Source organism: Schistocerca americana, chromosome 10, assembly GCF_021461395.2.
Source record: "Schistocerca americana isolate TAMUIC-IGC-003095 chromosome 10, iqSchAmer2.1, whole genome shotgun sequence".
Taxonomy (NCBI): Eukaryota; Metazoa; Arthropoda; class Insecta; order Orthoptera; family Acrididae; genus Schistocerca; species Schistocerca americana.
The window spans coordinates 42333382-42345515 of NC_060128.1; positions in this window are offsets into that span (position 1 = coordinate 42333382).

Sequence of the window (12134 nt, forward strand, 5' to 3'; positions counted from 1 at the left end):
TAATACAAATGGCACAATGCCGACTTACGTACAAGAGGACTGACACTCTCACTCTCTATCATTCGAACCTCTCCTGCGAGTCCAGTTTTAGATTCCGATGCTTCACTTCAGGTTTACTGTATCCCTTGGACCTTCTTATTGACGATGAAACACAGAAATTGCATCAGAATTTAATACAAAAGGCACAATGCCGACTTAAGTACGTAAGGATTGACACTCTAACTTTCTATGCTTGGAACCTCTCCAGTAAGTCCAGTTTTAGATTCCGATGCTTCACTTGAGGTTTACTGTATCCCTTGGACCTTCTTATTGACGAAGAAACACAGAAATTGCATCCGAATTTAATACAAAAGGCACAATGCTGACTTAAGTACAAGAGGACTGACACTCTAACTTTCTATGCTTGGAACCTCTCCAGTAAGTCCAGTTTTAGATTCCGATGCATCACTTGAGGTCTACTGTATACCTTGGACCTTCTTATTGACGATGAAACACAGAAATTGCATACGAATTTAATTCAAAAGGCACAATGCCGACTTAATGTACTTAAGGTCTGACACTCTCGCTTTCTATGATTTGAACCTCTCCTGTGAGTCCAGTTTTAAATTCCGATGCATCATGTCAGGTTTACTCTATCCCTTGGACTTTTTTATTGACGATGAAACACAGAAATTGCATCCGATTTTAATACAAAAGGTTCAATGCCGACTTAAGTACAAGAGGACTGACACTCTAATTTTCTATGATTGGAACCTCTACTGTGAGACTAGTTTTAGATTACGATGCTTCACTTAAGGTTTACTGTTTACCTTGGACCTTCTTATAGACGATGAAACACAGAAATTGCATCCGAATGTAATACAAATGGCACAATGCCGACTTACGTACAAGAGGACTGACACTCTCACTCTCTATCATTCGAACCTCTCCTGCGAGTCCAGTTTTAGATTCCGATGCTTCACTTCAGGTTTACTGTATCCCTTGGACCTTCTTATTGACGATGAAACACAGAAATTGCATCAGAATTTAATACAAAAGGCACAATGCCGACTTAAGTACGTAAGGATTGACACTCTAACTTTCTATGCTTGGAACCTCTCCAGTAAGTCCAGTTTTAGATTCCGATGCTTCACTTGAGGTTTACTGTATCCCTTGGACCTTCTTATTGACGAAGAAACACAGAAATTGCATCCGAATTTAATACAAAAGGCACAATGCTGACTTAAGTACAAGAGGACTGACACTCTAACTTTCTATGCTTGGAACCTCTCCAGTAAGTCCAGTTTTAGATTCCGATGCATCACTTGAGGTCTACTGTATACCTTGGACCTTCTTATTGACGATGAAACACAGAAATTGCATACGAATTTAATTCAAAAGGCACAATGCCGACTTAAGTACAAGAGGTCTGACACTCTCGCTTTCTATGATTTGAACCTCTCCTGTGAGTCCTGTTTTAGATTACGATGCTTCACTTCAGGTTTACTGGATACCTTGGCCCTTCTTATTGACGATGAAACACAGAAATTGCATCCGAATTTAATACAAATTGCACAATGCCGACTTAGGTACAATAGGTCTGACACTCTCACTTTCTATCATTTAAACCTCTCCTGCGAGTCCAGTCTTAGATTCCGATTCTTCATTTCAGGTTTACTGTACCCCTTGGACGTTCTTATTGACGATGAAACACACAAATTGCATCCGAATTTAATACAAAAGGCACAATGCCGACTTAAGTACAAGAGGAATGACACTCTCACTTTCTTTCATTTGAACCTCTCCTGTGAGTCCAGTTTTAGATTCCGATGCTTCACTTCGGGTTTACTGTATCCCTTGGACCTTCTTATTGACGATGAAACACAGAAATTGCATTAGAATTTAATACAAATACAGAATTTAATACAGAATTTAATAAAAAAATACTTAAGTACAAGAGGACTGACACTCTAACTTTCTATGCTTGGAACCTCTCCAGTAAGTCCAGTTTTAGATTCCGATGCTTCACTTGAGGTCTACTGTACACCTTGGACCTTCTTATTGACGATGAAACACAGAAATTGCATCCGAATTTCATACAAAAGGCACAATGCAACTTAAGTACAAGCGGACTGACACTCTCACTTTCAATGATTTGAACCTCTCCTGTGAGTCCAGTTTTAAATTCCGATGCATCACTTCAGGTTGACTGTATACCTTGGACCTTCTTATTGACGATGAAACGCAGAAGTAGCATCCGAGATTAATACAAAAGACACAATGCCGACTTAAGTACAAGAGGACAGTCACTCTCACTTTCTATGATTTGAACCTCTCCTGTGAGTCCAGTCTTGAATTCCGATGCTTCACTTCAGGTTTACTGTATCCCATGGACCTTCTTATTGACGATGAAACACAGAAATTGCATCCGAATTTAATACAAAAGGCACAAGGCGGACTTAAGTACAAGAGGACTGACACTCTAAACTTTCTATGATTGGAACCTCTCCTGTGAGTCCAGTTTTAGATTTCGATGCCTCACTTCAGGTTGACTGTATATTTTGGACCTTCTTATTGACGATGAAACACACAAATAGCATCCAAATTTAATACAAAAGGCACAATGCCGACTTAAGTACAAGAGGAATGACACTCTCACTTTCTTTGATTTGAACCTCCCTGTGAGTCCATTTTTAGATTCCGATGCTTCACTTCAGGTTTACTGTATCCCTTGGACCTTCTTATTGACGAAGAAACACAGAAATTGCATCCGAATTTAATACAAAAGGCACAATGCTGACTTAAGTACAAGAGGACTGACACTCTAACTTTCTATGCTTGGAACCTCTCCAGTAAGTCCAGTTTTAGATTCCGATGCATCACTTGAGGTCTATTGTATACCTTGGACCTTCTTATTGACGATGAAACACAGAAATTGCATACGAATTTAATTCAAAAGGCACAATGCCAACTTAAGTACAAGAGGTCTGACACCCTCGCTTTCTATGATTTGAAGCTCTCCTGTGAGTCCAGTTTTAGATTCCGATGCTTCACTTCAGGTTTGCTGTATCCCTTGGACCATCTTATTGACGATGAAACACAGAAATTGCATCCGAATTTAATACAAAAGGCACAATGCCGACTTAAGTACAAGAGGACTGACACTCGAACTTACTATGATTGGAACCTCTCCTGTGGGTCCAGTTTTGGATTACGATGCTTCACTTCAGGTTGATTGTATACCTTGGACCTTCTTATTGACGATGAAACACAGAAATTGCATCCGAATTTAATACAAAAGGCACAATGCCGACTTAGGTACAATAGGGATGACACTCTCACTTTCTATCATTTGAACCTCTTCGGCGAGTCCTATTTTAGATTCCGATGCTTCATATCAGGTTTACCTTATCCCTTTGAACCTCTTATTGACGATGAAACACAGAAATTGCATCAGAATTTAATACAAAAGGCACAATGCCGACTTAAGTACAAGAGGAGTGACACTCTCACTTTCTATGATTTGAACCTCTCCTGTAAGTCCAGTTTTAGCTTCCGATGCTTCACTTCAGGTTTACTGTATCCCTTGGACCCTCTTATTGACGATGAAACACACAAATAGCATCTGAATTTAATACAAAAGGCACAATGCCGACTTAAGTACAAGAGGAATGACACTCTCACTCTCTTTGATTTGAACCTCTCCTGTGAGTCCAGTTTTAGATTCCGATGCTTCACTTTAGGTTTACAGTATCCCTTGGACCTTCTTATTGACGATGAAACACAGAAATTGCATCCGAATTTAATACAAAAGGCACAATGCCGACTTAAGTACAAGAGGGCTGACACTCTAACTTTCAATGATTGGAACCTCTCCTGTGAGTCCTGTTTTAGATTACGATGCTCCACTTCAGGTTTACTGTATACCTTGGCCCGTTTTATTGACGATGAATCACAGAAATTGCATCCGAATTTAATACAAAAGGCACAATTCCGACTTAAGTACAAGAGGACTGATATTCTCACATTCTATGATTTGAACCTCTCCTGTGAGTCCAGATATAGATTTCGATGCTTCACTTCAGGTTTACTGTCTCCCTTGGACCTTCTTATTGACGATGAAACACAGAAATTGCATCAGAATTTAATACAAAAGGCACAATGCCAACGTAAGTACAAGAGGACTGACACTCTAACATTATATGATTTGAACCTCTAATGTGATCCAGTTTTAGATTCCGATGCTTCACTTCAGGTTTACTGTATACCTTGCACCTTCTTATTGACGATGAAACACAGAAATTGCATCCGAATTTCATACAGAAGGCACAATGCAACTTAAGTACAAGAGGACTGACACTCTCACTTCCTATGATTTGAACCTCTCCTGTGAGTCCAGTTTTAAATTCCGATGCATCACTTCAGGTTTACTGTATCCCTTGGACCTTCTTATTGACGATGAAACACAGAAATTGCATCCGAATTTAATACAAAAGGCACAATGAAGACTTAAGTACAAGAAAACTGACACTCTAACTTTCTATGATTGGAACCTCTCCTGTGAGTGCAGTTTTAGATTCCGATGCTTCACTTCAGGTTTACTGTATCCCTTGGACCTTCTAATTGACGATGAATCACAGAAATTGCATCCGAATTTAATACAAAAGGCACAATTCCGACTCAAGTACAAGAGGACTGACATTCTCACATTCTATGATTTGAACCTCTCCTGTGAGTCCAGTTTTAGATTCCGATGCTTCACTTCAGGAGTACTGTATCTCTTGGACCTTCTTATTGACGATGAAACACAGAAATTGCATCCGAATTTAAGACAAAAGGCACAATGCCAACTTAAGTACAAGAGGACTGACACTCTCACTTTCTATGATTTGAACCTTTCCTGTGAGTCCAGTTTTAAATTCCGATGCATCACTTCAGGTTTACTGTATCCCTTGGACCTTTTTATTGACGATGAAACACAGAAATTGCATCCGATTTTAATACAAAAGGCTCAATGCCGACTTAAGTACAAGAGGATTGACACTCTAACTTTCTATGATTGGAACCTGTACTGTGAGACTAGTTTTAGATTACGATGCTTCACTTCAGGTTTACTGTTTACCTTGGACCTTCTTATAGACGATGAAACACAGAAATTGCATCCGAATGTAAAACAAATGGCACAATGCCGACTTACGTACAAGAGGACTGACACTCTCACTCTCTATGATTCGAACCTCTCCTGCGAGTCCAGTTTTAGATTCCGATGCTTCACTTCAGGTTTACTGTATCCCTTGGACCTTCTTATTGACGATGAAACACAGAAATTGCATCAGAATTTAATACAAAAGGCACAATGCCGACTTAAGTACAAGAGGATTGACACTCTAACTTTCTATGCTTGGAACCTCTCCAGTAAGTGCAGTTTTAGATTCCGATGCTTCACTTGAGGTCTACTGTATACCTTTGACCTTCTTGGTGACGACGAAACACAGAAATTTCATCCAAATTTAGTTCAAAAGCCACAATGCCGACTTAAGTACAAGAGGACTGACACCCTTGCTTTCTATGATCTGAACCACCCCAGTGAGTCCTGTTTTAGATTCCGATGCTTCACTTCAGGTTTACTGTATCCCTTGGACCATCTTATTGACGATGAATCACAGAAATTGCATCCGAATTTAATACAAAAGTCACAATGCCGACTTAAGTACAAGAGGACTGACACTCTAACTTACTATGATTGGAACCTCTCCTGTGGGTCCAGTTTTAGATTACGTTGCTTCACTTAAGGTTTACTGTGTCCCTTGGACCTTCTTATTGACGATGAAACACAGAAATTGCATCCGAATTTAATACAAAAGGCACAATGCCGACTTAGGTACAATAGGTACGACACTCACACTTTCTATCATTCAAACCCCTCCTGCGAGTCCAGTTTTAGATTCCGATGCTTCATTTCAGGTTTACTGTATCCCTTGGACCTTCTTATTGACGATGAAACACACAAATAGCATCCGAATTTAATCCAAATGCACAATGCCGACTTAAGTACAAGAGGAATGACACTCTCACTTTCTTTCATTTGAACCTCTCCTGTGAGACCAGTTTTAGATTCCGATGCTTCACTTCGGGTTTACTGTATCCCTTGGACCTTCTTATTGACGATGAAACACAGAAATTGCATCCGAATTTAATACAAAAGGCACAATGCCGACTTAAGTACAAGAGGACTTACACTCTCACTTTCTATGATTTGAACCTCTCCTGTGAGTCCTGTTTTAGATTACGAGGCTTCACTTCAGGTTTACTGTATACCTTGGCCCTTCTTATTGACGATGAAACACAGAAATTGCATCCGAATTTAATACAAATTGCACAATGCCGACTTAAGTACAAGAGGACTGACACTCTTACTTTCTATGATTTGAACCTCTCCTGTGAGTCCAGTTTTAGATTCCGATGCTTCACTTCAGGATTACTGTATCCCTTGGACCTTCTTATTGACGATGAAACACAGAAATTGCATCCGAATTTAATACAAAATGCACAATGCCGACGTAAGTACAAGAGGACTGACACTCTACCTTTCTATGATTCGAACCTCTCCTGTGATCCAGTTTTAGATTCCGATGCTTCACTTCAGATTTACAGTATACCTTGGACCTTCTTATTGACGATGAAACACAGAAATTGCATCAGAATTTAATACAAAAGGCACAATGCCGACTTAAAAACAAGAGGACTGACACTCTAACTTTCTATGCTTGGAACCTCTCCAGTAAGTCCAGTTTTAGATTCCGATGCTTCACTTGAGGTCTACTGTGCACCTTGGACCTTCTTATTGGCGACGAAACACAGAAATTGCATCCGAATTTAATTCAAAAGGCACAATGCCGACTTAAGCACAAGAGGACTGACACTCTCGCATTCTATGATTTGAACCTCTCCTGTGAGTCCAGTTTTCGATTCCGATGCTTCACTTCAGGTTTACTGTATACCTTGGACAATCTTATTGACGATGAAACACAGAAATTGCATCCGAATTTAATACAAAAGGCACAATGCCGACTTAGGTACAAGAGGTCTGACACTCTCACTTTCTATCATTTGAACCTCTCCTGCGAGTCCAGTTTTAGATTCCGATGCTTCATTTCAGGTTTACTGTATCCCTTTGACCCTCTTATTGACGATGAAACACAGAAATTGCATCAGAATTTAATACAAAAGGCACAATGCCGACTTAAGTACAAGAGGCCTGACACTCTAACTTTCTATGATTGGAACCTGCGAGTCTAGTTTTAGATTACGATGCTTCACTTCAGGTTTACTGTATACCTTGGACCTTCTTATTGACGATGAAACACAGAAATTGCATCCGAATGTAATACAAATGGCACAATGCTGACTTACGTACAAGAGGACTGATACTCTCACTCTCTATCATTCGAACCTCTCCTGCGAGTCCAGTTTTAAATTCCGATGCTTCACTTCAGGTTTACTGTATCCCTTGGACCTTCTTATTGACGATGAAACACAGAAATTGCATCAGAATTTAATACAAAAGGCACAATGCAGACTTAAGTACAAGAGGACTGACACTCTCGCATTCTATGATTTGAACCTCCCTGTGAGTCCAGTTTTAGATTCCGATGCTTCACTTCAGGTTTACTGTATCCCTTGGACCTTCTTATTGACGATGAAACACAGAAATTGCATCAGAATTTAATACAAAAGGCACAATACCGACTAAAGTACAAGAGGACAGACACTCTAACTTTCTATGATTTGAACCTCTCCTGTGGGTCCAGTTTTAGATTCCGATGCTTCACTTGAGGTGTACTGTTTACCTTGGACTTTCTTATTGACGATGAAACGCAGAAATAGCATCCGAGATTAATACAAAAGGCACAATGCCGACTTAAGTACAAGAGGACAGTCACTCTCACTTTCTATGATTTGAACCTCTCCTGCGAGTCCAGTCTTGAATTCCGATGCTTCACTTCAGGTTTACTGTATCCCATGGACCTTCTTATTGACGATGAAGCACAGAAATTGCATCCGAAATTAATACAAAAGGCACAAGGCGGACTTAAGTACAAGAGGACTGACACTCTAAATTTTCTATGATTGGAACCTCTCCTGTGAGTCCAGTTTTAGATTCCGATGCCTCACTTCAAGTTGACTGTATACCTTGGACCTTCTTATTGACGATGAAACACACAAATAGCATCCGAATTTAATACAAAAGGCACAATGCCGACTTAAGTACAAGAGGAATGACACTCTCACTTTCTTTGATTTGAACCTCCCTGTGAGTCCATTTTTAGATTCCGATGCTTCACTTCAGGTTTACTGTATCCCTTGGACCTTCTTATTGACGATGAAACACAGAAATTGCATCCGAATTCAATACAAAAGGCACAATGCTGACTTCAGTACAAGAGGACTGACACTCTAACTTTCTATGCTTGGAACCTCTCCAGTAAGTCCAGTTTTAGATTCCGATGCATCACTTGAGGTCTACAGTATACCTTGGACCTTCTTATTGACGATGAAACACAGAAATTGCATACGAATTTAATTCAAAAGGCACAATGCCGACTTAAGTACAAGAGGTCTGACACTCTCGCTTTCTATGATTTGAACCTCTCCTGTGAGTCCAGTTTTAGATTCCGATGCTTCACTTCAGGTTTACTGTATCCCTTGGACCATCTTATTGACGATGAAACACAGAAATTGCATCCGAATTTAATACAAAAGGCACAATGCCGACATAAGTACAAGAGGACTGACACTCTAACTTACTATGATTGGAACAGCTCCTGTGGGTCCAGTTTTAGATTACGATGCTTCACTTCAGGTTGACTGTATACCTTGGACCTTCTTATTGACGATGAAACACAGATATTGCATCCTAATTTAATACAAACGGCACAATGCCGACTTAGGTACAATAGGTCTGACACTGTCACTATCTATCATTTGAACCTCTTCTGCGAGTCCTATTTCAGATTCCGATGCTTCATATCAGGTTTACCGTATCCCTTTGACCCCCTTATTGACGATGAAACACAGAAATTGCATCAGAATTTAATACAAAATCACAATGCCGACTTAAGTACAAGAGGAATGACACTCTCACTTTCTATGATTTGAACCTCTCCTGTAAGTCCAGTTTTGGCTTCTGATGCTTCACTTCAGGTTTACTGTATCCCTTGGACCTTCTTATTGACGATGAAACACGCAAATAGCATCTGAATTTAATACAAAAGGCACAATGCCGACTTAAGTACAAGAGGTACGACACTCTCACTCTCTTTGATTTGAACCGCTCCTGTGAGTCCAGTTTTAGATTCCGATGCTTCACTTCGGGTTTACAGTATCCCTTGGACCTTCTTGTTGACGATGAAACACAGAAATTGCATCCGAATTTAATACAAAAGGCACAATGCCGACTTAAGTACAAGAGGACTGACACTCTAACTTTCAATGATTGGAACCTCTCCTGTGAGTCCAGTTGTAGATTCCGATGCTTCACTTGAGGTCTACTGTATACCTTCGAAATTCTTATTGTCGATGAAACACAGAAATTGCATCCGAATTTAATTCAAAAGGCACAATGCCGACTTAAGTACAAGAGGACTGACACTCTCGCTTTCTATGATTTGAACCCCTCCTGTGAGTCCAGTTTTAGATTCCGATGCTTCACTTCAGGTTCACTGTATCCCTTGGACCATCTTATTGACGATGAAACACAGAAATTGCATCCGAATTTAATACAAAAGGCACAATGCCGACTTAAGTACAAGAGGACTGACACTCTAACTTACTATGATTGGAACCTCCCCTGTGGGTCCAGTTTTAGATTATGATGCTTCACTTCAGGTTGACTGTATACCTTTGACTTTTTATTGACGATGAAACACAGAAATTGCATCCGATATTAATACAAAAGGCACAATGCCGACTTAGGTACAATCGGTATGACACTCTCACTTTCTGTCATTTGAACCTCTCCTGCGAGTCTAGTTATAGATTCCGATGCTTCATTTCAGGTTTACAGTATCCCTTGGACCCTCTTATTGACGATGAAACTAGAAATTGCATCAGAATTTAATACAAAAGGCACAATGACAACTAAAGTACAAGATGACAGACACTCTAACTTTCTATGATTTGAACCTCTCCTTGGGGCCAGTTTTAGATTCCGATGTTTAAATTGAGGTTTACTGTATACCTTGGACTTTCTTATTGACGATGAAACACAGAAATTGCATCCGAAATTAATACAAAAGGCACAATTCCGACTTAAGTACAAGAGGACAGACAGTCTCACTTCCTATGTTTGAACCTCTCCTGCGAGTCCAGTTTTAGATTCCGATGCTTCACTTCAGGTTTACTGTATCCCTTGGACCATCTTATTGACGATGAAACACAGAAATTGCATCTGAATTTAATACAAAAGGCACAATGCCGACTTAAGTACAAGAGGACTGACACTCTAACTTTCAATGATTGGAACCTCTCCTGTGAGTCCTGTTTTAGATTACGATGCTTCACTTCAGGTTTACTGTATACCTTGGCCCGTCTTATTGACGATGAATCACAGAAATTGCATCCGAATTTAATACAAAATGCACAATGCCGACATAAGTACAAGAGGACTGACACTCTCACTTTCTATGATTTGAACCTCTCCTGTGAGTCCAGTTTTAGATTCCGATGCTTCACTTCAGGTTTACTGTATCCCTTGGACCTTCTTATTGTCGATGAAACACAGATATTGCATCAGACTTTAATACAAAAGGCACAAAGCCGTCTTAAGTACAAGAGGGTTGACACTCTAAATTTCTATGCTTGGAACCTCTCCTGTGAGTCCAGTTGTAGATTCCGATGCTTCACTTGAGGTCTACTGTATACCTTCGAAATTCTTATTGTCGATGAAACACAGAAATTGCATCCGAATTTAATTCAAAAGGCACAATGCCGACTTAAGTACAAGAGGACTGACACTCTCACTTTCTATGATTTGAACCCCTCCTGTGAGTCCAGTTTTAGATTCCGATGCTTCACTTCAGGTTCACTGTATCCCATGGACCATCTTATTGACGATGAAACACAGAAATTGCATCCGAATTTAATACAAAAGGCACAATGCCGACTTAAGTACAAGAGGACTGACACTCTAACTTACTATGATTGGAACCTCTCCTGTGGGTCCAGTTTTAGATTATGATGCTTCACGTCAGGTTGACTGTATACCTTGGACCTTTTTATTGACGATGAAACACAGAAATTGCAACCGAATTTAATACAATAGGCACAATGCCGACATAGGTACAATCGGTATGACACTCTCACTTTCTGTCATTTGAACCTCTCCTGCGAGTCCAGTTATAGATTCCGATGCTTCATTTCAGGTTTACTGTATCCCTTGGACAGTCTTATTGACGATGAAACTAGAAATTGCATCAGAATTTAATACAAAAGGCACAATGTCGACTAAAGTACAAGATTACAGACAATCTAACTTTCTATGATTTGAACCTCTCCTTGGGGCCAGTTTTAGATTCCGATGCTTAAATTGTGGTTTACTGTATACCTTGGACTGTCTTATTGACGATGAAACACAGAAATTGCATCCGAAATTAATACAAAAGGCACAATTCCGACTTAAGTACAAGAGGACAGACAGTCTCACTTCCTATGTTTGAACCTCTCCTGCGAGTCCAGTTTTAGATTCCGATGCTTCACTTTAGGTTTACTGTATCCCTTGGACCATCTTATTGACGATGAAACACAGAAATTGCATCCGAATTTAATACAAAAGGCACAATGCCGACTTAAGTACAAGAGGACTGACACTCTAACTTTCAATGATTGGTACCTCTCCCGTGAGGCCAGTTTTAGATTACGATGCTTTACTTCAGGTTTACTGTATACCTTGGACCTTCTTATTGACAATGAAACACAGAAATTGCATCCGAATTCAATACCAAAGGCACAATGCCGACGTAAGTACAAGACTACTGACACTCTCACTTTCTATGATATGAACCTCTCCTGTAAGTCCAGTTCTAGTTTCCGATGCTTCACTTCAGGTTTACTGTATCCCGTGGACCTTCTTATTGACGATGAAAGACACAAATAGC